At 40.5% G+C, this 26,940-nt stretch overlaps 1 protein-coding gene across 5 annotated transcripts in view; it reads left to right on the top strand.

Moving 5' to 3' along the window:
* ZNF518B (zinc finger protein 518B) overlaps window positions 1-26,940 on the top strand; it is a 154,696-nt gene that overhangs the window by 33,286 nt on the left and 94,470 nt on the right. Inside the window, exon 1 of one of the 5 annotated variants that reach the window (XR_012158717.1) lies at window positions 24,209-24,287. The exons of the other annotated variants lie outside the window; for them this stretch is intronic. The gene's annotated coding sequence lies outside the window, so the exon portion shown is untranslated. Of the gene's footprint in view, window positions 1-24,208; window positions 24,288-26,940 lie in introns of those variants that run through there. 5 annotated transcript variants of the gene reach the window in all.

The raw sequence follows: 26,940 nt of genomic DNA, 5'->3' as shown, positions 1-26,940 counted from the left end.
CTTGCCTGTTTGGTTAGTAGAGGGTTTTTGGTTTTTTTTAGTGTGTGTGTGGTGTTATGGGAACATTACTGTAAACAACAATCTTACTAACCAGTAAGTAGGGATGAGCCAAATAAAATTTTGGGGTCACATAAAAATTGGTCTTCATTTTACCAACACAGGTTATCCAGGGGTGATAGTGGACAGCGGGTTTGATCTGTTTGCAATGTGATTTGGCAATAAAAAGGCCTATGCTTTTATGAAGAAGCCTCCTTTTCTGATTGGAGAAATGAGTATTTCTCTCTGTGTGACTCTGAGGAGACTGCTCTTGAATGATGCATTCAGTGCTGGTAATCAGAACCAGAAAGATGCAGAGAAAATGAATAGAACTGAACAAAGCTGTCACAGGTTTCAGAGTAACAGTTACTGGGCCAGCCACACCGTAGACCACTCTTTATCCCTCTTGTGTGTACCCCTCAGTGCACCCACTTAGACTGGATCTTTGGGCCTCCCTGTTCCCCAGCCATGTTTGCTGAACAAAGCGCAGTTTGGGCTCCAGTTCCAGCAGCTGACACTCCAGGCCAGGATTCAGTAGCTGCTGAGCAATTTACTCAGCCCCAGCATGAGTTTGCAAGCTTGCCCCCCTCTGGGCAGGGGTGGGTGGATGGGTGTAAACAGTGTGTCTCCCTCCTGGCCAGTGGAGAAGGAATAAAAACAGCATGGCCCCCTCCCAGCGTCTTGCTGTAAGCGGCTGGCCTGCGAGGGTGGGGGCCTGGAGGGCAGGCAGCCCAGATGTGCCTACCTTTAAGATGCAATACAGGCACAGTATAGTACTTGGTTTTTCTTTTATTTTTTTTACTCTGTTGATGCCTGATTGGTTACTTCCGGTTTCACATGGTGTTCGGTTGACTGGTCAGTCCGTGACTCTGGTGTTCGTATCTTTGAGGTTCTTCTGTTTTTCCCCTTGCCTACACCTTAATCTTTCCTTAAAAGAATCTGTAAATTCCCCTCAGCTCAGCTAATCCCCGCCTGTGGTTGGGAGAAGCAGACTTTACTGCTTTCAGCATGCTCTCTCTCTCTTTTGTGTGTCGCCTTGTATGACTGTCCTCTCACTGACGCTCCCTGGGGTTGCCTGAGTTATCTTATCCACACTTTCTCCTTTTTGTAGGCCCAGAGCCATGTAATGGTTAAGTATCTCCTTTGTCCTGAGCTTAGCCTTGGAAAGAGTAAGCTATTTTTAACTTGGATAGAGCCACATAGAGGGCATCCCCAAATAAACAGCTTCCCTAGTGTTTCCCCAAGGACTCATATCTGTGTCACTGTTTTACTTTAACAACCCTTTTTGATCTTAACTCCATAGCAAGTAACTCGTCATAAACAAACACATAGGCACTCATTATATTAATCAAAAATAATACAACTATTTTCTAGTTCATCATAGAAGTATTTGTACATATATTTGTGTGGACTAGGACTTATCCATTCCTGTTTTACAGGGGTTTTTTGTATGGAATCTTAGGATTCTTACCTGAGCCTTGAAAACTTTTACTACTCAGCATACAAGGAGGGCTAGGAGAAAGTAGTAAATAATGTTAAGTAAGTGCAAATGCTCAATTTGTTATGGATTGTGATATTGCATATATGCAAAGATGAAAAATATGGAAAGTCTAAATGCCATTGAGTTCCATCAGGGATGAATTTGTATTAAAATAATCTGTTTAAACATTAAGAATGAAGACAAGGAAAGTGTGAGATGAATGTAGCATGAAAAAATTTCTAAGTTTGAGCTCTAATGACTACAAAGTGAAATTAAAAAGTGTTAAAGGTTGGTGCATAGGAACCACAGTCATAGAATCCTAGAAGTGTAGGACTGGAAGGGACCTCAGTAGGTCATCTAGTCCAGTCCCCTGTATGCAAGACAGAACTATGTAATAACTAGACCATTCTTGACATGTGTTTGTCTAACTTGTTCATAAAAACCTATTATGAGGGAGACTCCCTAGGCAATTTATTCCAGAGCTTAACTACCCTGAGAGTTAGGAATTTTTTTTGAATGACCAACCTAAACCTCCCTTGCTGCAATTTAAGCCCATTGCATCTTGTCCTATCCTCCGAGGTTAACTAGAACAATTTTCACCCTCCTCCTTGCAACAACCTTTGTGTTTGAAAACTGTTATGTCCCCCCTCAATCTTTTCTTCTCCAGACTGAAAAAATTGGTTTTGTTTAATCTTCCCTCATAGGTCATGTTTTCTAGACTTTAATCATTTTTGTTGCTCTCTTCTGATCTTTCTCCAATTTGTCCACATCTTTTCTGAAATGTGGTACCCAAACCTGGTTACAATACTTCAGTTGAGGCCTTATCAGCATGGAGTAGAGTGGAAGAATTACTTCTTGGGTCTTGCTTACAACACTCCTGATACATCCCAGCATTATGTTCACTTTTTTGATAACACTGTTACACTGTGGGCTCATATTTAGCTTGTGATCCACTATAACCCTCAGGCCTCTTTCTGCAGTACTCTTTCCTATGCAGTCATTTCCCATTTTGTGTGTGTGTGTAATTGATTGTTCCTTCCTAAATGGAGTACTTATTGAATTTCATCCTATTTACTTTTTGACCATTTCCCCAGTTTGTCCAGATCATTTTGAATTTTAATCCTATCCTCCAAAGCAACCCCCACCAGCTTGGTATTATCCACAGACTTTCTAAGTGTACTCTTCTCAGCCATGATCTAAATCATTTTTATCTAGATATTGAACAGAGTCAGATCCAGACCAATCCCTGCCAGATGCCATTCTATATGCCCTTACTGCTTAACTGTGAATCACTGATGATTACTCTCTGGGAATGTTTTTCCAACCAGGTACATACCCACCTTATATTAGCTCCATCTACATTATATTTCCCTAAGTTGTTTATGAGAAGGACATGTGAGACAGTATCAAAAGCCTTACTAAAATCAAGATATATCACATCTACTGCTTCCCTCCATCCACATGTCTTGTTACCCTGTCAAAGAAAGCTATTAGGTTGGTTTGATATGATTTGTTCTTGACAATGATTGTATGTTATATAGCTATGTTAGAGACAGAGACTGCTCACAAATAAATACCATGGATTAGAAAAGTGGAAGACTCATCACTTTGGAATTTTTTATTGTGATGCATGGCTAGAAAAGGTTAAACATCCTGCAAAATAAACAACCCTGAAAAGACATGTGGAGAGATAATGTTTTTGTGTATTTACATATATATGAGTTGGGTGGACAATGTAATCAGCGGTCCCTGTCTATGCTGTATTCTGATAATTAAGAGATCAGAAGAACATCCTAGCATTTAAATAAATTGTAAACACAGAATATCTCTGTATTCATCTCTCTTTGAAATGTATAGCAAATAATCTGTGAATGGTGGAGGAACAAGCAAATTGCCTTATGTTAATTCTATAGTTAAGTACCAGTAATGGACCTCCTTCAAAGTCATCCTAATTGCCTTTTGTTCCTGGAGGAACTCCCAACTTGTCAAAGAGGACATGAAATTGTATACAAGATCCTTGGGTCCTGATTCTGTCATCTCAGATCTGCTTTGGCTTCATCAGGTGAAGTTTGAGTCACAAAACTGAGGTCCTAGTTATGCTGGTATGCCCTGAACATATTTGGACATTGGGCTATAACTGATGAACTATTTCTAAAAGAACTCTTTACAACTACAAAGCTCATCATCTCTGTTATGAATCTGAATCTTAAGAATTGAACTCATGTCTGTATGTATATTGATTTTTTTTAAACCATACTCTCTCTCTTGTTTTTAATAAATTTTAGTTTAGTTCATAAGAATTGGTTGTAGAATTTGGGTAAGATTTGAAACATTCATTAACCTGTGAGGTAATGTGTCTGATCCTTTGGGATTCGTAGAACCTTTTCTTTTATATGATGAAATAAGATTTTCAGGAATCTTCATATTTGACTTAGGTGGCTGGATCACTTTAAGGAAACTGTGTTGTTTGGACTTCTGAGTAACCAGTAAGGTAATAAAGAAGCTGTTTTATACTGGCTTGGTAAATCTAAGTATTGGAATATCCACCAGCTTCTAGGGACTGTCTGCCCCATTCTTTGCAGTTCACCCTAATTGAGTGATCATAGCTGGCCCCCATTGGGACTCTGGTCACAGTATGCTGTATATATTAAAGACAGAGACTGCTCACACATATATACCATGGATTAGAAAAGTGGAAGACTCATCGCTTCAGAATTTTTTTATAAAAAACCGATTGGCTAAAGCAATAAAAACTATACTATAGGGAACAACTCTGCACTGTAATTGGTAAATAATAGGGCCTCATTCAAAGCCTGTTTAATGGTAATCTCTCCATTGGCTTTGGATCATGTTCTAAATTTGGTGATAATATAGAATCATAGAAATGCCGGACTGGAAGGGACCTTGATAGGTCATCTAGTCCAATCCCCTGCACTGAGGCAGGACTAAGAATGATCTAGACCAGTGGTTCTCAACCGATTTACCATTATGGGCCGCATATGCAGCTCTCTGTGTTATGTGGGTTGCATCTACACAATATATATATATATATATTACCTGTATGGCCCTGAGAATGTCACTTGGGCCTCAGCTTTGTTCTGATTGGGCCGCAAGTGGCCTATGGATTGAGAACCACTGATCTAGACCATGCCTGACAGGTGTTTATCTAACCCGTTCTTAAAAACCTCCAGTAATAGATATTCCACAACCACCATAGGTAACTTGTTCAGGTGCTTAATTACCCTTACAGTTAGGGAGTTTTTCCCCATGTCTTGCCTAAATCTTCCTTGCTGCAATTTAAGCCCATTACTACTTGTCCTGTCCTCAGCAGATAAGGAGAACAATTTATCACTCTCCTCTTTATAACTTTTTACATACTTGAAGACTGTTATCATATACTCCTTCAGTCTTCTCTAAAGAAACCCATATTTTCAATCTTTCCTCATAGGTCACGTTTTCTAGACCTTTTAGTCATTTTTGTTGCTCTCCTCTCTATATGTGATAGTTGATTATCTCAGTTTGTGGGGGTTCATAAAACTTTTCCATCAGTTTGTGCTTCTTATGGATTCACATTCCCTGACTTTTGCTCTGAGTTTTAGGTTTGAATGATCTCAAATACAAAGTGCAACTCAATCAAGTTTCACTTGGATTCACACAGGTCACAAGGGTGACTCTGTATCAAGCAAAAGAAAGCCACAGCTTGATTTTTCAGAAATCAAGTTAAGCTTGAATTTTTGGCAGTAAAGTCACTGTGCCAAATTCAATCCTAATGTAAACAACCTACGACACATCACTGACGGAGGACTACCTCTGTAATACAGGGGAAAAACATTATGGACTCTCATACCTCTGCATGATTGTATTTTAGGGAACCCTCTGAACAGGAACATTTCCTTAAACCAACATTTGTGCATTGGTCAAAGTTTCCCATGGGATTTTTGGCTTAAACTGGTTTTACTCATTTGTATCTTGAATTTTAACCACAAATCTCAAATAGTGCTATTGAAATCAAATCCTAATGTGTATTCAGCTTGCTGCACATGCATAGGCATTGGAGGACAGGGGAGGTCACGTGTCCCCCTGCCCTCAATCCTCCTGGCAGCCACACTTATCTGCTCAAGTACATATGTGGACTATCCTGGGGTGTGCAGAAGGGAGCTTGGGGAGTCAGTTGGAGTAATGGGGGTGGGGGAGGGAGGAAGCAGGATCCAGGGGAGGCGGGGTGATGATCGTGGGTGGGTGGGAAGTCCAGGGAGGCAGTAGGAGCCAGGGTGATGGTCGTGGGTGGGGAGTCTGGGGAGGCAGTGGGGGGCCAGAGGAAATTGGAGGATGGGGGGGAGGCAGCATGGTCCAGAGGCAATGGGGAGGGGTGAAGGTCCGGAGGAAGGCAGCAGGGGTCAGGGCACCAAAATACAAGTTTGCCCAGGATACCATTTTTCCTAAGACTGGACCTGCCAGGGCTGGCCTTAAGGGTGGGCGACATATCAGCTGCCCAGGGTACCATGGTCAGGGGGGCGACATGGTCAAGAGGGTGTTGCTGGATGGTGCCTTGGCAGTCACCAGGAAGTTGATGGTGGCGAGGGGTGGCTTGTCGTGCCCCCACACTATCAGCAGTTACCAGTCACTTATGTGTATTCACTGCTTGGAAGACTCCTTAGTTGAATAAAGCCTGGTCTTTGCTAGTATCTGTGAAATCTATGGGCTGGTTCCAATGCAATGGGAGTCTATTGACTTCAGTTGGCATTGGATCAGGACCTGTATGTCTTTAACATTCTTTAATTTGAAAGGACCTTGACTGAATAATTGCAAATTACAGGACCACTGGTTCCATAAACCAAGAATCTAGTCACAAACAATTAAGGGCTATGTTCTGCCACACTTACTCATACTGTATAATACCTTTCTCCTCAAGTAGTTGAAAAAAAATAGGACCTGTTTTGTGAACCATTAACAGTCGGTGAGTACAAAATGCTAGTATGGTATCTTTTGAAGGACAAAAGTTAAATCATTATTTACTTCAAATTTCCCTACCCCGTCTTTTTGTGTGTCAAAAATAATTGAGAAAGGGGGTATGAGTGGTATTCAAAGAGAGGTTGAAAAGGCTTATGAGGGTTAGAATGGGGAAAAGACAGAAAAATTATAACAGATCTATACAACAGTGACTTGTCTAGAGAAGGCCAAAAAGATGTTCCTTATTAAGAAGAACAAGGCACCTTCCAATGAAAGGAACAGGGAACAAAATACAAAGAATATACAAGAAAATTTCTTCTTTACATAATATATGAAACTCACTGTCATAAGTTATTATTGAAGCACTGAATTCAGTAAGACTATAAATAGGAAGAGCATCTGTAGTTACAATAGCTTGAATTAAAATTACAATGACCATCAAATGTCGTGTTTCAGGGTGTAATTACATAATGGTATTAGAAAGTACTCATGCCTCTGTGGTATGGTACTGCATAGTTTTCCAGGTGCAGGGGTTTTTATTTCTTCTGAACCATCTAGTACAAGCTCATGCAATTCTTATATTCCTACCTGGATGCAGGATATTTTGTTTTTTGCTGTCGTGTTTGGAAAGATAATTCAACTTCCCTGCTGATATCTGGAATTTCATAAATAAGAACATATTATTCCTTTACGCATGTAAATTGCACAGCACTAAATACAAATAAGAATGCACCTAATCACAGTAATGAAAGAAGGAAATTAATCTATATTCATGTATACTACAAAGTGATTCAGTAAAAAAAGCTAATGGGCCAAATTCATCCCTGATGTAAATGAGCTAAACTATTGACATAAATGGGAATAATTTATTCCAGAGCTGACTGGCATATAGTTTACAAGGTAACATCAGAAGCTTTCCTGATACCAAACAAGGAGTAATGTAAAGGTAAGTAATGCAGAATGCTCCCTAGAAGAATACAAAATATCCTTCTCTCCCTGTAACAGATGGGTGGAATTAATCCTCATGTTAATGGACCAATGCTGTTTTCTGTGTAAGTCAATGAGAATTATGCCATTGACCTCAAAGGGAAAGAAATCAGGCCCCCCAAAAAGTAAGGAACTCTGTCATATGGAGGTATAAATGTCAGGGAATGAACAATGTATCTTCTTGTTACTTTGAAGTATTTATGCTTTTTCAGGTAGGAATTTGAAAGCACCCTAAATGAGAGGGGCACCCAAATCCATTAGAATTCAATACAAGTTGGGTACCTGGGGGCAAACTTTTAAAGGTATATAGGGACCTAGAGAGACAGATAGACCCTTCGTGGCATTATCAAAAACCTAACTCCCACTGAAATCAATGGAAGTTAGCTGCCTAGGTGCTTCTGTAAATCCCACCATGTGCCCATCTACATCTATAGACATCTAAATGTCTTCGAAAATCTGGCCTGTGGCTCCTTGAGAAATCCAAGCCTTAAATTAGATTTGACATGAGAAGTAAGTGTGATACTGTTGTTACACAGAGAGATTTTGTTAGTTCCATTTTAGAGTCCTTCTCCAGATAAGCTTTCCATCACTGTACAGGTATTCTAAACTTCTCTCTTCTCTTCTTCATGTTGTATACATGAAGGCTTTAGTTTAATACTCTACTTTTATGCATCATCCACTATGAAATTTTGGCTGTCACTTTCATTCTAAAAGAAATAATCAGAATATAAGACCAGACCCTCGGCTGCTGTATTCAAAAGATGAATTCAAAAGATGACACCAGTTTACACTATTTGAAGATTTGGCCCAGAATTTGTTGTTCTTACAATAAGAAGGAAAAAACAGGGAATCTGCAATATACTGTTAAGTACTAACCTCTTCCTTTTCCAGGTGCCTATATAGAATGATAAAATAGATAGTGAATATTGGAAGCTTTCAGTGACAATAATATACTATTTTTTATATTTGTTTACTCTACCTGCTTCTTACCACAGGACAGGTGTGATTTAGCATACCTCACTTGGGCCAAATATACTACTTGGTAAGTCAGATGCATGCCTGGTGCAACTACATTAGAGACACACCAATCCCCAACTAAATCATCCCAGCCAGGGCTTTGTCAAGCCTGACCTTAAAAACCTCAAAGGAAGGAGATTCCACCACCTCCCTAGGTAATGCATTCCAGTGCTTCACCATCCTCCTAATGAAAATTTTTCCTAATAGCCAACCTAAACCTTCCCTACTGCAACTTGAGACCATTCCTCCTTGTTCTGTCATCTGGTACCACTGAGAACAGTCTAGATCCATCCTCTTTGGAACCCCCTTTCAGGTAGTTGAAAGCAGCTATCAAATCCCTCCTCATTCTTCTCTTCTGCGGACTAAAAAAAATCCCATTTCCCTCAGCCTCTCCTCATAAGTCATGTGTTCCATCCAGTCCCCTAATCATTTTTGTTGTCCTCTACTGGACACTTTCCAATTTTTCCCCATCCTTCTTGTAGTGTGGGGCCCAAAACTGGACGAGGTACTCCAGATGAGGCCTCACCAATGTCGAATAGAGGGGAAAGATCACGTCCCTCGATCTGCTGGCAATGCCCCTACTTATAGAGCCCAAAATGCCATAGGCCTTCTTAGCAACAGCAGCACACTGTTGACTCATATCCAGCTACTTGTCCACTGTAACCCCTAGGTCCTTTTCTGCAGAACTGCAGCTGAGCCATTCCCTAGTCTGTAGCGGTGCATGGGATTCTTCCGTCCTAAGTGCAGGACTCTGCACTTGTCCTTGTTGAACCTCATCAGATTTCTTTTGGCCCAATCCTCTAATTTGTCTAGGTCCCTCTGTATCCTATCCCTACCTTCCACCATATCTACCACTCCTCCCAGTTTAGTATCATCTGCAAACTTGCTGAGGGCTCAGTCCACGCCATCCTCCAGATCATTAATGAAGATATTGAACAAAACTGGCCCCAGGACCGACCCTTGGGGCTCTCCGCTTGATACTGGCTGCCAACTAGACATGGAGTCATTGATCACTCACTACCTGTTGAGCCTGACAATCTAGCCAGCTTTCTATCCACCTTACAGTCCAGTCATCCAGCCCATACTGCTTTAACTTGCTGGCAAGAATACTGTGGGAGACCGTATCAAAAGCTTTGCTAAAGTCAAGGAACAACACGTCCACTGCTTTCCCCTCATCCACAGAGCCAGTTGTCTCATCATAAAGGCAATTAGATTAGTCAAGCATGACTTGCCCTTGGTGAATCCATGCTGACTGTTCCTGATCACTTTTCTCTCCTCTAAGTGCTTCAGAATGGATTCCTTGAGGACCTGCTCCATGATTTTTCCAGGGACCAAGGTAAGGGTGACTGGCCTGTAGTTTCCTGGATCCTCCTCCTTCCCTTTTTTAAAGATGGGCACTACGTTAGCCTTTTTCCAGTCATCTGGATCTCCCCCGATTGCCATGAGTTTTCAAAGATAATGGCCAATGGCCCTGCAATCACATCTGTCAACTCATTTAGCACTCTCGGATGCAGCGCATCTGGCCCCATGGACTTGTGCTCGTCCAGTTTTTCTAAATAGTCCTGAACCAATTCTTTCTCCACAGAGGGCTGGTCACCTCCTCCCCATACTGTGCTGCTCAGTGCAGTAGTCTGGGAGCTGACCTTGTTCATGAAGACAGAGGCAAAAAAAGCATTGAGTACATTAGCTTTTTCCACATCCTCTGTTACTAGGTTGCCTCTCCCATTAAGTAAGGGGCCCATTCTTTCCTTGACCACCTTCTTGTTGCTAACATACCTGTAGAAACCCTTCTTGTTACTCTTAACATCCCTTGCTAGCTGCAACTCCAAGTGTGATTTGGCCTTGATTTCACTCCTGCATACCTGAGCAATATTTTTATACTCCTCCCTGGTCATTTGTCCAATCTTTCTTTATTCAATGAAGTGGTTGGGGAATTTTGCCATTTCTTGACTGAGAGCAAGATAAGGAGCAATATTTCAAATCATCCTCAGTGGGCAGTGATCCAAAGCCCATTGAAATAACTGGGAGTCTTCCCATTGACTTCAATAGAGCTGGATTAGGCCCTCAGTATTAGTAACTATACAACTTGAATTAACCTTCTATATATGTCTTATGTGATGAACTGCATACTCATAGATTCATTGATTACAAGGTCATAAAGGACAATTGTGATCATCTAGTCTGATCTCTTGCATAAAAAATGCCATAGAACTTCCCTGAATTCCTGTTTCAACTAGAGCAGATCTTAGAAAAATCTTGATTTAAAAATTGGCATGATGGATGTATCCATATATGGATATAAGTGTATATATATAAATGACATGTTTACTTTGATATAATCACAAGCTAAATTCTGATCATAATTCCACCAACATCACTGAACTTTGGATTTATATAGTGGTGTAACTAAAAGCATAGTTTGTCCCGGTAATGGGCTCACTGAAACAGTGGATCAAATTCTGCTCACAGTAACATTACAACCTTTATGAAGTGAGCCATGTTGTGCCTGTGTAACTGAGATTAGCATTTAGCCAGGTGTTTCCATAATTAATCTTCCATTAAATCAAGCACCGAAATAAAATGCTTCTAAGTAAAACTGGATTTTTCTTTTGAGCCTACCTATTGATAGCGCGATTATCTTTCATTCAAAATGTATTGTATGAACAGTATTGACTAGGACATACTATGGTGCAAAAATTGAAACAATAATAATTGCTATAATAAACATAATGGATCAAATTCATCCCTGGAGTAATTCCATTGAAGTCAGTTAAATTGCATCCATGGGAATTTGACCTTTATGTGATTTTGATGTTACTTTCTTCCACTAAACATACAGGAGTATCTTCAGTAACATAAATTAATAGTAAAGAAAAGATAATACCCTCTACAATCAATATACACCTTGCACTTTGAATCTTAATTAAAAATTACTTCCTAACTACATTTTCTCATTGCTCATAAATGGAAAAGGGTTTATAGTCACACTATCTGTGTCATAGGGGTTATATTAATACAGTGTAATTTAATTTGAAATCTCTTTTCATATTGTGTAACACTCATTTGTCCTGAAAATCTGGGCTTGTCTTCATGTACAGCACTACATTGTACACCCGTGAAGATGCATCACTGTAACGGTTAGCGAAGATACTACTTCACCGTTGGTGTAGTTAATCCACTTCTGCAAGATGCGGTAGCTATGTTGATGGGAGAAGCTCTCCTGTTGACATAGCGCTGTCTACACTGGGAGTTAGGTCGGTATAACTAAGCTGCTTAGGGGTATGGATTTTTCACACCATGGAGCGACAGTTATATTGATACAGATCTGCAGTGCAGACCTGGCCTCTGTTTTTTAAACTTAAGTATGAGTATTTTTGCACCAATATTAGTGTGGCTGTCATGGGTACAAGCAGAGTAGGTTAATTACTGGAATGGGTCCCCATTTGTTAAGAATATATTCATTACTTTATTTCTGTAATGAGTCAAAATGTCAAAGAGAAGCCAGAGCAAAAAATACTAACATCTTTTTCTTTCTTGCCAACACGTCAGTTCTGAATGTTAGACATCAGTAAACTGCTGTAATAAGTAACTGTATCATAACCTGGTTTGTAATAATTCAGCAAATAAACGTGGAGTCGATAAAAATATATTAGCTGCTTTTAAAAATTAATCCTATAGATAATTGGGGTTGGATGAACTCCATATGGATAAAATAAAAAATGACCATTTTCCCCCCAAGTTGGTCTTTCTGGAAGATTATTATTATTTATTTATTTCATCTGCTCACCTTCCTGTTGTGTACAGGTAGTAGAGGATGAAATAGCAAAACCCTAGACAGAGAATATTCTCAAGGTATTTTTACCTTGGTTGGAACTAGAAAATTTCAGCTCTCATACTGCAATTTGTATTCTTGATTATTTCTACTTCAAATTATTATAAAAAGTTTATGGTTGCACAATCAAGCCTTCAGATTACATCATTCTTATCTGAGAAGGTTAATAAGGAAGTTTATTTGACGAATGGGATAGTGGGGAAATCCAAGACAAATGTGATTCTGTGGCAGTTAGTACATCAGAGTAGCAGCAAACGTCCAAAGTCTGCAAACATTCCCATGGCAGTATGGACTGCAATTGTCCCTCATTTCCCCATTTTTTTAAAAAAAGACTATTATTAGACAGGTGTCAGGATTGCCAGTCGTAGGAAAATTGAACATTTTGAAGAATCAACACTGTAAAATACATTAAAGAAAAATCCTATAAAATGTAATGTTATAGAAATGTAGTAGTATAATATAAAAATTACTGTAAAACCTATATGATTTAGTAGAGAATAATAACTTTTCTATACGGATTTGAACGATGCATAGAATTGTAGATATTATGTTCTTTTAAAATCCTATAGGATAGTTAAACCCCCCCACAAACCATAGAGAAGGTATTACTTATTATTGATTTTTATAACATTTATTAATGCAAATTCCTATTTTTCAAGCTCTATCCTTGTGTTTTCAGTTTTCTGTCTTTCAGAATATGTGTTGAACAAGGGCACAATTTATATTTTTCTGCAATAAAATTACTAATTTTTATGTGTATGTACCGCTGAACCTTCATAGACCTCTACAGCAGTTTGCGTGAATGAGACACATTCTTATCTAAATGCTCGGGAAGATAACTTTAAACCATGTGTACAAATCTCATTTAAGCAAGTAACTTTACACTGATCTGTCATTGATGGAGCAGTGGCTTTAAGACTACTACATTTTGTCTTTATTAACTTTCTATGCTGATAATGTATACAAAGATTACTACTTACTTCATTTAACTCCAGGTGTCTAGAAAAGAAAGAAATAGATGCAAAACATTTCATTATTGTAAAATAAAAATTCTGAGTACTTAAATATGTTGATGATATTATCAAAGTAAAATGAATCTCCCATGGTAAGGAGTTTTACTGCTATATAAGTTCAGAAGTTGTTTATTTTCTACAAATTCATTGGAGAAAAAAGTTATGGTTTTCCATAAAAACTGTAGCATAAATGGAATTAATTATGCTAAATGAGACATGTCCATTTGAGATGTTTATATTTTGGGAGTATATATATGTGTGTGTGGTGGTGGAGATCTGTATGCTTACAAGATTTCTTCTAAACAGTTTTCCCACCCTGTCAAAAAACATCACTAACTTTTATTTCAACTATAAATATATGTTCCCTGAAGAATGAAGGGCCATGTCTACACTATCAGTAGATCGGAGCTGCTGCAATCGATGCAGTGGGTGTTGATTTAGCGGGTCTAATGAAGACCCGCTAAATCAATGGCAGAGCGCTCTCTGGTCGATTCCAGTACTCAAGCAGAATGAGAAGAGTAAGGTAAGTCGACGGGAGAGCGTCCCCAGTTGACGCAGCACACTGTAGACACCAAAAACTTCTAAGGAGGGAGATTCCACCACTTCCCTAGGTAACCATGGTAAGTCGACCTAAGCTACGTTGACTAACTTAGGTCCATTTACTGCGGTAGTGTAGACAAGGCTGCAGAAGGGGAACCCAAGATACAAACAAGTACAGAGAAGTGGACAACTGTCATCAAGGCCCTGATTCAGCAAAACAATTAACTCCTATTGAAGTCAATGTCCTAGTGAAGTGCTTTGCTGAATAGAAATGGATTTATGCATGAGCTTAAAGTTCAGCCTTTTGGCTCTTTGTTCCAGAGCTACAGCTGATGCACACTGGAATAGCTCTTTTTGATTTCAGTGGACGATGCACCTGCTGAAGAGGTGACCTGTCATGGATAGTTGGGAGGGAGAGTGGCTCTACAAGATTTCTTACATTAACTTTTATTTATTTCATATAATAGTTGGACTAGGTGCAAAAACGGAATTGATTTCCTACTCTTTTGTCACTGGAGAGTTTAAATCTGTTTTTGATTACATATGAATTGTATTTGATGGACAAAGCCTAAGTCCCATTTAAAAACAGATTTATGACCAGAGTTTTTAAGGTATTTATGCACCTAAAGATGCAGATAAGTGCCTTGTAGAATTTTCCAGAGCATCTAGATGCCTAACTCCTATTTAAAATCACCTAGGTACCATTTAGAAAAAGACATAAGCATGTTCTTAAGTCCATTTTTGTGAAGCAAAGCACTTAAGTATGGCCTTAACTTTAGGCATATGATTAAGTTCCATTGATTTTAAGCTTAAGTACTTTGTTGAATAGGGATGGACTGCTGGGTAGTCCTTTGTAAAATGAGTTGGCACTCTGTGTCCCCTTCAAACTAAACATAGTTGGCACTATTATTGGAAGGTTCAGCAGTAGGGTGACCATATTTCTCAGAGAAAACAAGACATCTCCAGCTGCTTGCCTAAGCCCCCACCCCCATGAGACTGTTGCCTGTCGCTGGAACTCTGTGTGCCCCCTTCCCCCACTGCAAGGCTGTTGCCCCCTGCAGGGGCCCCCTCAGGAGACTTTTGCCCCAGTGGCTGGAACCCTGCTGCCCCGGGCATGCTGGAATGCTGCCTCCCCCGAGCTGTGCCTCTTCCCTGCATGGGGATGGCATCTCCGCTTGCCTTCCCCTCTCCCCCAACATGTTCCTCCATACTGCACACCACTTTTTTGACAAAAGTGGACATTTGTCCCATTTGCTCTTGCCAGCTGATCAAGTCAGCAAGAGCAAACAGGACAAATGCCTCCTTTTGAAAAAAAAAATCGGGATGGACGGGACAGGGCTTAAACAAGGGACTGTCCCCGCCAAAACGGGGTGTATGGTCACCCTATTCAGGAGGGCTGCCAAGAACTGACTGGAAATGTGACTGAACTACTATCTACACAGTAGGATCCTTGGGGCAGGGATTGTGTTTTATTCAAAGAATCATAGAATATCAGGGTTGGAAGGGACCTCATTCTCTGTGCTTGCATACCACTGTGTCCACCATCTGTGTTAAACAAAAACAATTATTATACTTAGAGATGGCTGGTCATTTTCAAAATTTCAGTGAAAGAAGTGGGACAAAATTTTCACAAGAATTTTCATGAAAATTCCACCCATTTTTCTAATTGGCTCTGTTTTTCCCAGAATCATAGAATATAAGGGTTGGAAGGGACCTCCGGAGGTCATCTAGTCCCACTCCCTGCTCAAAGCAGGACCAATCCCCACCTAAATCATCCCAGCCAGGGCTTTGTCAAGCCTGACCTTAAAAACTTCTAAGGAAGGAGATTCCACCACTTCCCTAGGTAATGCATTCTAGTATTTCACCACCCTCCTAGTGAAAAAGTTTTTCCTTATATCCAACCTAAACCTCCCCCACTACAACTTGAGACCATTCCTCCTTGTTCTGTCATCTGCTACCACTGAGAACAGCCTAGATCCATCCTCTTTGGAACCCCCTTTCAGGTAGTTGAAAGCAGCTATCAAATCCCCTCTCATTCTTCTCTTCCGCAGACTAAACCATCCCACTTTGCTTTTAGTGTTAATATCAGCTTAAGCTAACATAAGCTACTCTTTATAAAAATAATTCAAGGCTGCTAAAGAAGTGGCATTTTCTTTAATACAGTCAGGGGTCCAGGTTTCATATTTTGGTCTATTTCAAACTTTCAGGTCTTTCTTACACAATGTATCTGAGACTCAAAAATTTGTCCTTGGCAAGGTGAACAGAAAATGAAACAAACATGCTTAGTAACCATTACCTGGTGTTCTTTGCTGACATTGGAAATGTGTGAGCCTGACTACATATTTTCCTTGTTTGAGACAGCTGGTTGCTTCTCTCCGGTTCTGGGGGAAGTGGCTGATATTTCTTTGGAAGTGTCTTAAGAGGCCTAAAAAGTCAAAAATTGAATTTGAAGAGCTATTAGGATGTAAAGAGGACATAAAACAGTCTAGTAATTGCAGGTTGCCCATGTAGAGCACTGGGATTTTATTAGGACTATCTCTTATTATATATTTGAACAATGCTTAGCTGAGTAGGGCCCTGATCTTAGTCAGGACCTCTAGATGCAATCCTACCATTACATGACGAGGACACAGTACCGGGCCTACCACAATGAGGTCCCAGTCCACGATGAAGGATCCTCAACACTACCACAGCACAAACTATAACAAATATACTAATATTTAAACAGTGTTGAACACTGAAATCACTACATTTGTACGACTTTGAGTTTACTAGGATATAAATTTACTGTAGTATTAGTTGTATTCCCTATATTTAATTTAGGGAATATTATGAATACTGCAGCAATACTAACGGTTTGCAAAGCTATTTACACGTTTAATGGCATTCACTGTATGTGTAGTAAAATCAGCTTGGCAGTCCTTTCAAAAGTATATTTTATTTATGATGATTGTTAATCTTAGATGAAAACAAAAGGACCAACAAGGGAAAATTGATTTTGAATAACAAGATAAAAAAATTGCTTTATATTAGCAGAGTAGAGCCCAATCCATTTGTCATGAAAGTAAATGACAAAAATTCCCATCAAAGTTCCACAAGAGCAGGATTTAGGTCTGGAGTATATGAAGCAAATTAATAAAAGGAAAATGTTACCACGCGTTAAAATGCAATATTGTTCTATTGAACAGAACCCTGGGGCTTCATCCAGCAATCACGGAAGTCAACAGGAATCTTTCCATTGACTTCAGTGGGAGCTGGATCAGACCCCAGGTTTCCTGACTAGGGGCCTTATCCTTCTCTCATTCAAGTCAATGGCAAATGTCCCATTATCTTCAATGATGCAGGACTGGGTCCTAGGTACAAAGCTTCTGAACCTAATCCTTTGTTCTGCCTAGCACCCAACTTAGTTTTAGAATGTAGGAATGTCCCAATAATACTAATTAGATGATAATGTGTAAATTCACTTCCAAACATTTTATTGATATGACTAATTGGGGTGGGCTTGTGTACTAGTTTTATTATGACTTTACTTAACCATCCCCCAAAAAGCCATTAAGGAAACACATACATGTTCTATGTTAGAACGCTTACCTTGGAGGGGGCAAAGGGTGCTGAAAGAGAGAGGAAACAAACACGTGTAACTTTTTTTTTCTTTTCTATACGAGAGGAGGTTGGAAACTGAAGAATGTTTAGGCTTCACAAGCACAAAACTCCACATTCAATTCTTTAAGCCTTTATTTCTGCATAACACACAGACATGTCTAGCTATGGCAAAGGGCCTGCCTTTTAAAAAGACTTCCAACTCAGCTTCCATTTTTTGTGAGTGCAAATAAGTGAACCTGCTGTTAATTGCAAGGGCTAATGCTACGGTGTCAGACATAGTTCAAGCACATGACTAGATGTCTGTGGGCAGGATCTGCAGGTGCAGTTGGATCTACAAGGGCATGGTTTACAGGTGCAGAAATCTAAAAATCAACATTTGTGGGTATCATTATTTGGGGTGCACAAAGTGGTGCCTGCAAAAATGGACCCTACTTTTCAATATCAAGCCCCTAATATTGTTAATATTTTTTCAATGGAAAAAAAGACAGCCAATGAAATTGTCATTAATGAGAGAAATTATCCTTACCTGTGATCCAATTACTTTTTCTTTTTCTCCTAAATATAGGGATGATTAAAATAAATGTTAATAGACTGCTGCCCATGTATTTAAGAAACAAGCCTGTAGTTCGTTTGTTCAACACTATGAGCAAGAGATAGGGGCTAGATTGTGTCTTTAGACACAATCCTGAAGCTGTAAAATGCGCTAGTAGAGGAATAGCCCTTGAAGGCACTTAGAACCATCCCTCTAAAGTACAGTTCCCATCCTTGCTCCAAGAGCTTAATAATTTGTTGCTGACCTGCATCAGCAGCAAACTACAATATTCCTACTCCTGTCCCTATATTCCAAGTTTGAGGGAGTAAGTAGGGGGCACAGCACCCCAGACCAAGCTCTAGGTAGTGTAAGGGATGTCTCTTACTCCCTGTGTGGGGATAAAGTCAAATTCACAATCTACACAGAAGGCTGGAACAGCAATTGCTGGGGACTGCCCAGTAGTCTTGCAGTCTGGCCCTGGGATGAGGATGGATTCCACACGCCAGCTGCTCTGCACTTGACATTCACAGACCCCAAATCCCGAGGGTGGGATGGATTTAATTCTTTCTCCTTTGCATTGCACTTTTTGGGCAGCAAAGGATCATAGGTGCACACTTCTGTATGGATTTCAGGTGCACTCTGAACTTCCATTCTCAATCATTTATGCTTATCTCCATATAAGATGAGAATTAGTCTGACCAGCCGTACAGGAGCAAACATAGTCAGGTAATTGCCATGACAACAACAAAAGCTGGGACATTATTCCTCTTTATGTTTGGGTCCAGACCAGTTCTCTCTAACATCACTCACAAACAGCAGTTTATTATGTGTGCTAACTAAAGAACAATTATGGTTAAGAAGAGGAAAAAGCTTTATTTTTGTGATCTCACATTTTCAGTTGCAGAAGAAAGAGCACATATAAAATTGGGTTAATTTTTTTTTTACGAAAGTTGGTGTGACATTGGGACGTGTAGTTAAATCAAATTTCAATCTGTTATATAAAATATTTGGCATTGATATTAATGTTTCTAAAACAGTTCATAGATTATATTTTTGTTATAGTTATCAAGTTGTCTGGCATTCATTTTGTTTTGTTAATTTACATGTTAATTCTGACTTTTCCATAAGATTCTGTTACCCTAGTGAACGTACTTGCTGACTTCTGTAAATAAGACTATCAAGTCAAATCCTGTTTTCATGATTATAGTGTTTCCTGTAATATGCCTGATTACATTTTCTTCATTCTTTAATCAAGTGTTCTGCAAGCATTTAAATCACGGTATTTTACTCTTGCTGTTGTAGTTTATCTGCTTTTTTAAAATAAACACCACCTTTGTCTCCATAAAGTTCCATGAACCAACAACATAACTAAACAAAAATGAAACATAATAGACGTTAACTTATCCTGCAAGCAGTGAACCATAACAAATTATTCTGAACTGAAGTAATTATAGCTTAAATATTTAACAGTTCTATAATGAAACTGACAAAGGAATTTTGCAAGTTTGTTTGTGCAGATAAATCCCTTATGCCATCTTGTGGTCCACTGGTTTAATAGCACCAAGCAGGAATATGAATGTTGAGAAGATAGTTTTTATAACTGTGCAGTTTCTATTGTTAATTAAAGATAATAATGAAGAGTCCGATATAGGTGCCATAAGTGCTTTACAAATATATTTTAAGACACCTGCTCTAACCCCAGTCAGTCCACCCTACCCTTATTTTGTGTCATCATCACATATGTCATGGAAGCATCAGCTAAATACGTAACTTTTTTTTTTTTTTGCGCAAATCTGGGCTAAAATTTTCAAAGTGCTTAGGAGACTTCAGAGCCTAAATAGGATGGAATTTAGGCTAAGGGACATATTTTTAACAGTAAGTTCCTAAAGATGCAGATGGGAACCTGGGGGATATATGCCACCATGTGCCAGCAATGCCCCTCTGCCAAATACATTGGCCAAACCGGACAGTCTCTACGCAAAAGAATAAATGGACACAAATCTGACATCAAGCATCATAACATTCAAAAACCAGTAGGCGAACAGACCTAAAAGTGGCAATTCTTCAACAAAAAACCTTCAAAAACAGACTCCAGTGTGAAGCTGCAAAACTGGAATTAATTTGCAAACTGGATACCATCAGATTAAGCCTGAATAGAGGCTGGGAGTGGTTGGGTCGTTACAATACTAATTTCTCTCTACTGTTACTCACACCTTCTTGTCAACTGTCTGTAGAGGACCACTCTTTTACCACTTCAAAAGTTATTTTTCCTCCCTGGGTATCCTGCTGTTAATTGATTTCTCGTTAGACTGACTTAGTAAAGCAACCCTCATCCTTTCATGTATTTATACCTGCTTCTGTATTTTCACTCCATGCATCTGATGAAGTGGGTTCTAACCCATGAAAGCTTGTTCCCAAATAAATTTATTAGCCTCTAAGGTGCCACAAGGACTCCTTGTTATTTTTGCTGATACAGACTAACGCGGCTACCACTCTGAAACGTGTATCTGTGCTACAGATCTACAACTGGGAACCCCCATCCCGGAGTCAGGTGGGTTAGGTGCTTATCTCACACAAAACAGCCAAGGAGGAGTCCATCAGATAACTTTTAGCCTAGTCCTACCTCCCAGGAGTGTGTGCTAACTATTGAGATATAGGATAATCTGATGTGGGTTACCCTCAGTCTCTGCTGGTGAAGCAGTTCCATTTTGGATAAATACTTACAGTCATTTGAGTAGGGAGACTGGATCTTGGGTCATCTACCTCCCAGGTGAGTTCCTTATCCACCAGGCTACAGAGTCTGTCTCTCTTGCTTGCTCTTTACCTGCCCTCTCCCCCCAGGTCTCTTTCATAGTTCAATCCACAGTGGACCAACTTCAACATGAGAGTCTGCAGGTGATCCACATCAGACTGTCCAGAATGTTCCACGGCTCAGTGGTTAGAACACTCTTCTAAGAGATGGGAGGCTCCGTTCAAATTCCTTCTACTCATCAGACAAAGGGGGAAAATGAAATCTGTCTCTCCCACATCCAAGGGGAGAGTGCACTAACCACCAGGGAAAACTTATAAGGTGGATACCATCAACTCCTTCTCCAGCCAGACTGTGGCTACAGAGTGGCTCTGCAGTCCCTCTACTGTCAGTTGGAGAGAGGATTCCTTTTAGTCACCAGCCTTTGGAGAACTCCCCCCCACACTTGGCCTCTTTAAGGAAACTGGTGGGACCGAATGCACCCCTGTACTCACACCCTACATGCTACTGTAATAATTTTTGTACAAAATACATCGCGTGGCATGTCATTTGAAAACTAATAACTCACTGGTCAATAATATTGTGGTAAAATGTGCTTAACATTATATGTGGAGTTGTGAAGATAAGATGAAATCATCACTGAAGTGTGTTTACCAGACAGGTCTGGGGAGTAGGTAAACCTGTTTCTCAAAGACAAAGGATAAGTTGATGCCCAGTGAGGTGTCAAAGCCTATGGGCCATCACCCATCAAGTTGCTATCTTTGGTAAGGAAAGGGGGCAAGAACAAATAGATCTGCATCTTAGCAAACAACTTATAAAATCACTGAATCATTTTTCCCCTTACCATGGGAAGCAAGTCTACCTTACCTACCAACTCTGAGTTTGCTAAAGTCTGCCTTCTTGAAATCCATGATCTTTATTATGCTGTTTTCTCTCCTACCATTCCTCAGAATCATGAACTCTACCATTTCATGATCACTTTCACCAAATGCCTTCCACTTTCAAATTATCAATCAGTTCCTCCCTATTTGATATTTGTCAAAATCAAGTTTAGAACAGGTACTCCCCTAGTAGCTTTCTCCACCTTCTGAAATAAAAAATTGTCTCCAATACATTCCAAGAACTTGTTGGATAATTTATGCCCTGCTGTGTTATTTTCCCAGCAGATGTCTGGGTAGTTGAAGTCCCCCATCACCACCAAGATCTGTGCTTTGGATTATTTTGTTGTTTAAATTAAAGCCTCACCCACCTCTTCTTCCTGGTTAGGTGGTCTGTAGTAGAGGCCTACCATGACATCACCCTTGTTTTTTACCTTTTTTATCCTTACCCAGAGATTTTCAGCAAGTCTTTCTCCGATTTCCAACTTTGCAAACTTCTCCCTGACCAAACTCCATGTCTTCTTGCTCTCAGCTTGCAGATTTCTTTTGTGCTGTGCAAGTTTGTTCAGTAGCAACAGACTTTTGGTAGGCTTTGTATAATCAACTGAATGTTATTTATGATTCAATAATATTTCTGCATTCAGGGCTCAGTTTAGCATAGCACTTCCACATGTGCTTAGCGTTAAGCATATGCTTAAGTGTTTTTGCTGAATCAGGTCTATAGTTACAAGATAACATGTTTGCCCACCTGATCCAAAGTCCATTGACTACAGTTTTGAGAGGGTCAAGTACCTACACAGCAGTAGAAACTGGAGGAAATAGTGGACCATCCTCCGGTTGGGAATTTTTCCTCACCATTCTAAGAGAAAAGTTTCTTTCACTTCTTAGAGACCAATCCAAGTGTATTGCTCCCCCAGCTAGAAAGGGCTATTTGTAGTTTAAAAGCTTCTAGTACACTTTTGGGTTTCAGTCATGGGGTGACTTGGCCCCTTTAAGGGGGTGGGGCTGGTCCACACCCCAGACAATTGGCTGGGGCTGATCTGGGAAGTTTTTCTGAAAGGGTTTTTTTAATGAACAGCTGATACAATTGGAGGAGGAGTCAGGTGGGAAGGAGAAGAACTTAAAAGAGAAGACAGGAGAGTTAGAAAGGAGGCTGCAGAGAGAAATGGTTTGGTATTTCGTCTTGCTGGGAAAAGAACCACAGAGGAGATGCAGACAGTATCTTACCACGTGGGACTGGCCTGGAAGTGAGAGGGCAGCAGAGGTAAGGGAGACTCCTGAAGTAGGCCTGGGAGAAAGACAACCTCCTCCAGACAAATGGCCTAGGGTAGACCAGGGAAAGTACCTATCCTGGAGAGAATCAGACAAGGGAAAAGACCCCAGAGTGAAAGCCTTGAGTTGTCAGCAGCCTGACAGAAGCTGGGATACAGGAAGAAAGTCCCAGGATGGAGCTCTGCAGAGTCTGGGAGTGGAAGCTCTCTGTGAATGTGGGGGACAGAGGGAGAGTGAGTGGAACTATTGAGACTTGATAGCAGGGGCAGCTGGCTTCAGGCTGGAAAGAGGGGTCCCAGCAGTTCCTACCTGCTCTTCATCCTGATCCTGGGCACCCCTGTGGTCACACTTCCACCACTCCCACACATGCATTAGTTTACATGAGACCTGAGCCCCCACAATATTTCCACTGTGGGGGCACTAGCACTGTCTGCCCCCCACACCTCCCACTTTTATTGCCCCTGGAGAAAGGGGTGGAGTCTGCTGAGGACGGAGCCCTGGCAGCGTGGAAGGGTTTGTTCCTTTGAATTTGGTTTGGACTCTGCATAGTCCATGTGTGTGTGTCTGTGTGTGGGGGGACTTCAGTGTGACCAGAGGGCCAAGTCACCACACCAGACCACAGAAACTCCAAGGGTGTGAGAGAGGCAGAGTGGCTGCAACCCCATAAGGGATGCTCCAAGACAGTAAGCTTATCTACACTGGTGGAGAATGCAGGCATCTTGACTGACCGTTAAAATAAGGGAAGAATGTGAATTTGGAGAATCAGAGGTAGAACCTCAGCTGCACTGCGCTACATGGGGCCACAAGAGGGTACAGTGGAGGTCATGCTGCCACAGTTCCACAGCAATTATAAATGAGAAGAAGAGGAAATTTTTGGCTACAAAATAAGGAAGTTTCACACCAGTACAAAACTTGCAAATATATAAACCAGTAAATCAAAACTCACCTATTTGTTTGCTTTCAACATTTCCTGTAGCGTTTATAGATTTCTTTTGAGCCCCAAGTCAGAGATGAAGGAGGAAGGCACTTGACTGTATGAAATCACTCTACTGTATTGCCATTGCATATTTGTCATTAGATTGCATGGCCCAATGTACAACCAAAGCCTTGCCACAGAGCTATCAAGCATGCTCTCCCTAGGGCCAAAAATGTCTTATTAAGCCAGAGAATTTTTTAATCTTCCTTTGATCCCCAAATCAGGGTTGAAGGATAAGGGCTCTTTAATGTATTGAAATCAGTCTGTGACAGTCCCATTGCATGTTTCTCATTTGACTTCATGGCATGGTTTAAAAGTTTGTACCTTTCACCAACAGAAGTTGGTCCAATAAAAGATATTCCCTCATCTACTTTGAATATCCTAGGAACAACACAGCTAAAACAACCTGCACATACTTAAAGGTAGACATGTATTTAAGTACTTTGAAGAATTAGGTCTTAAATCATTGTGGCAATGTGGGGAAGTGAGGGCTGTTCCAAAGCTGACAGAAGGACTCCCATTGACTTCAATCAACTTCAATTAGTTTTGGATCAGGGCCATAAACAAGTTCTGTGTCATTCCATTCATTTGGTTTTCTCTTGAGCTATATCAGTGTTTGCTTTTAAAGGGTAGTTAACCTTTTTTTCCTTTTCTCTTTTGCAAACTTTATTTAGTATACTGCTGGCTTACTTGTGATTTCAGCAAAAAGTATGTTTGGCTTTATGCTTCATTTTACAGCAGGACCTAAAAGGGGAAGGGGAATACATTTTGTTTCATTTCAGGATTGATGAATTCTTTGCATTGTGTCTTCACAGCTGCTCATACATACTACTGTCTAAAACTTGGCTTTTGCACTAAATATCAAAAATGATAAAGCTAGACTTCATTTTTGTTCCTGGAATGGCAAATTGTAGATAGTCTTTGTGTAATTATCAGCACTAACACTGTTAATAGATTTGTACTTTTTAAAGAAATAAAAAAAGATTTAGCTTGAAAAAGATTTAATCCTTCCAGAGCTGACTTAGTCTCAAAGTCACAATAAATTTGGAAATATTTTTTATTTTAAACAAATTAAATATAATTTTAATATAGTGACAGAGTAAAACTGTAAATTAAAGGATCTAAAAGCTGGCCATTTCCTTTAATTTATGCAAAATGACTCAAGTGTCTGATCCTAATTAAGGCTGCGTGTCTGTCACGGAAGTCTGGGATTCCGTGACTTTCTGTGACCTCCGTGACTTTTGCAGCAGCCAGTGCAGCTGGCTCAGGGACTGTCCGAACACTTGGGCAGCCCCTGGGCCAGCAGCAGTTTGGGTGTGGGAGGGGGTCAGGGCTGGGGGTTGTGGTGCGGTGCTTACCTTGGGGCGGGGGCTCCCTGGAAGCAGCCAGCATGTCCCTGCATCTCATAGGCGGAGGGGCCAGGGAGCTCTGCATTCTGCCCCCCTGCTTGCAAGCACTGCCCCCGCAGCTTGTGGCCAGGGCAGCGCGCGGAGCCACCCTGACCTTCCCTCCTGCTAGGAGCTGCAGGGACATGCTGGTTGCTTCTGGGGAGCTGCGCAGAGCTGGGTAGGGAGCCTGCAAGCCCCTCCACCCACCTCCTGCAGCACCAGTGAAAGTCCAGGCTGTGAACTGCCTCCCCAGCACCAGTGCCAGCAGGGAACCTAGGTGGCATGCCACCACCTCCCCCCCAGCACCAGCGGGGGTCCCAAGCCGCATGCCTCTGGCTGCCCCCCCAGCACCTACAGCACCCCTGGACTGCCCCCCAAGCACCCTCAGCCCCCCTACTCAAGTTTTAGCCAGGGGTATATAGTCATGTCAGTCTGTGACCTGTCCATTACTTTTACTAAAAATACCAGTGATTAAAATGTAGCCTTAATTATCATATACAATTACCCCATAGGTAATAAATCATTGGAGGATGCATTTACAAGTATCTCTAAATTATGGGATTTTGAAATGAGATGCAGATAGAATTAGCATTAAACCAGAAGACACCAGTGTGTGGTAAATACTGATAAAGGCTGAGTTTTTAACAGCCACTCCTGGTGGCATTACAATGAAAAGAAAATTATCAGCGTATGTAGTGGAATGGCTAGGCAAAGAACCAGATTCTGTTTCGATTTGCTCCATCTGAAATCGGGAATGACTCCAGTGCACTCTCTAATTGCTCAGAAGGTGAATGTAGCAGACTTGCCACTTCTCTCTATATATTATATTTCCCCTCTCCTATTTCTTCTATCTATATCTCTGAGTTTTACACAGGGCTGGCCTGTCTCTGAGGAATGGAGAGCTAAACGGCACAACATGTACCCTCTTGAAAGTGATTACTTCAGTGTTGTTACTGAGTTGAAGCTGGATTCTCAATTGTAATATGATTTTTTAAAGTGACTGATATTTTGAAAAATATAGGCCTTTTATTTCTTCCCTGACGTATATGGTTCTTCCCCCTATATACAGCACATAAGAAAATTGCATTTCATAATTTAATTGCAAAACAAGTTTTTTTAATTGTACCTTTAACATTTGGGACTCTGCTCTCCTCTGAAAGATATCTGCATTGCTGTAAATAATATAAAATGTTTAGCTGTGATATTGGTCAGTAGTAATGGAAGTATAGCTAATAAAATTCTGCTGTTCCTGACAGAGCAAGATGACTTGCCAGTTAATGGATTTCTCCACATATATTTCCTCCACCATTACACACACTTGGCCTCTTCATACCATAAAATAGTTAACAATTGAAAGCCACTAATCTAGGCTTTAATCTATTCCATAATTGTTATTATCTCCTAGAAATCTCCTCTTGACATGACATTAATATGGCTGACACATCTGCATTCAGCACAAGTTACAGAAACAAGGAGAGCAATATTGCATGGCAATATGGCAAAGTGAGTGAAAAGCCCAGGCTAAAATATGGGTCTTAACACTGAATCGTACTGATTCAAAAAGCTGTCCAAGGATTTAGCCATGCAACTCCCATGACTTTGCACAGCATTAAGTGATACAGAAAAAGAAGGAATTATATTTGTGTATGATCTTTACTTACACCTAAGTCTCGAGGGGAGTCAGAGG

Source organism: Lepidochelys kempii, chromosome 4, assembly GCF_965140265.1.
Source record: "Lepidochelys kempii isolate rLepKem1 chromosome 4, rLepKem1.hap2, whole genome shotgun sequence".
Classification (NCBI taxonomy): domain Eukaryota; kingdom Metazoa; phylum Chordata; order Testudines; family Cheloniidae; genus Lepidochelys; species Lepidochelys kempii.
Note: the sequence above shows the minus strand (reverse complement) of the source record. Positions and strands in the feature narration are given on the sequence as shown.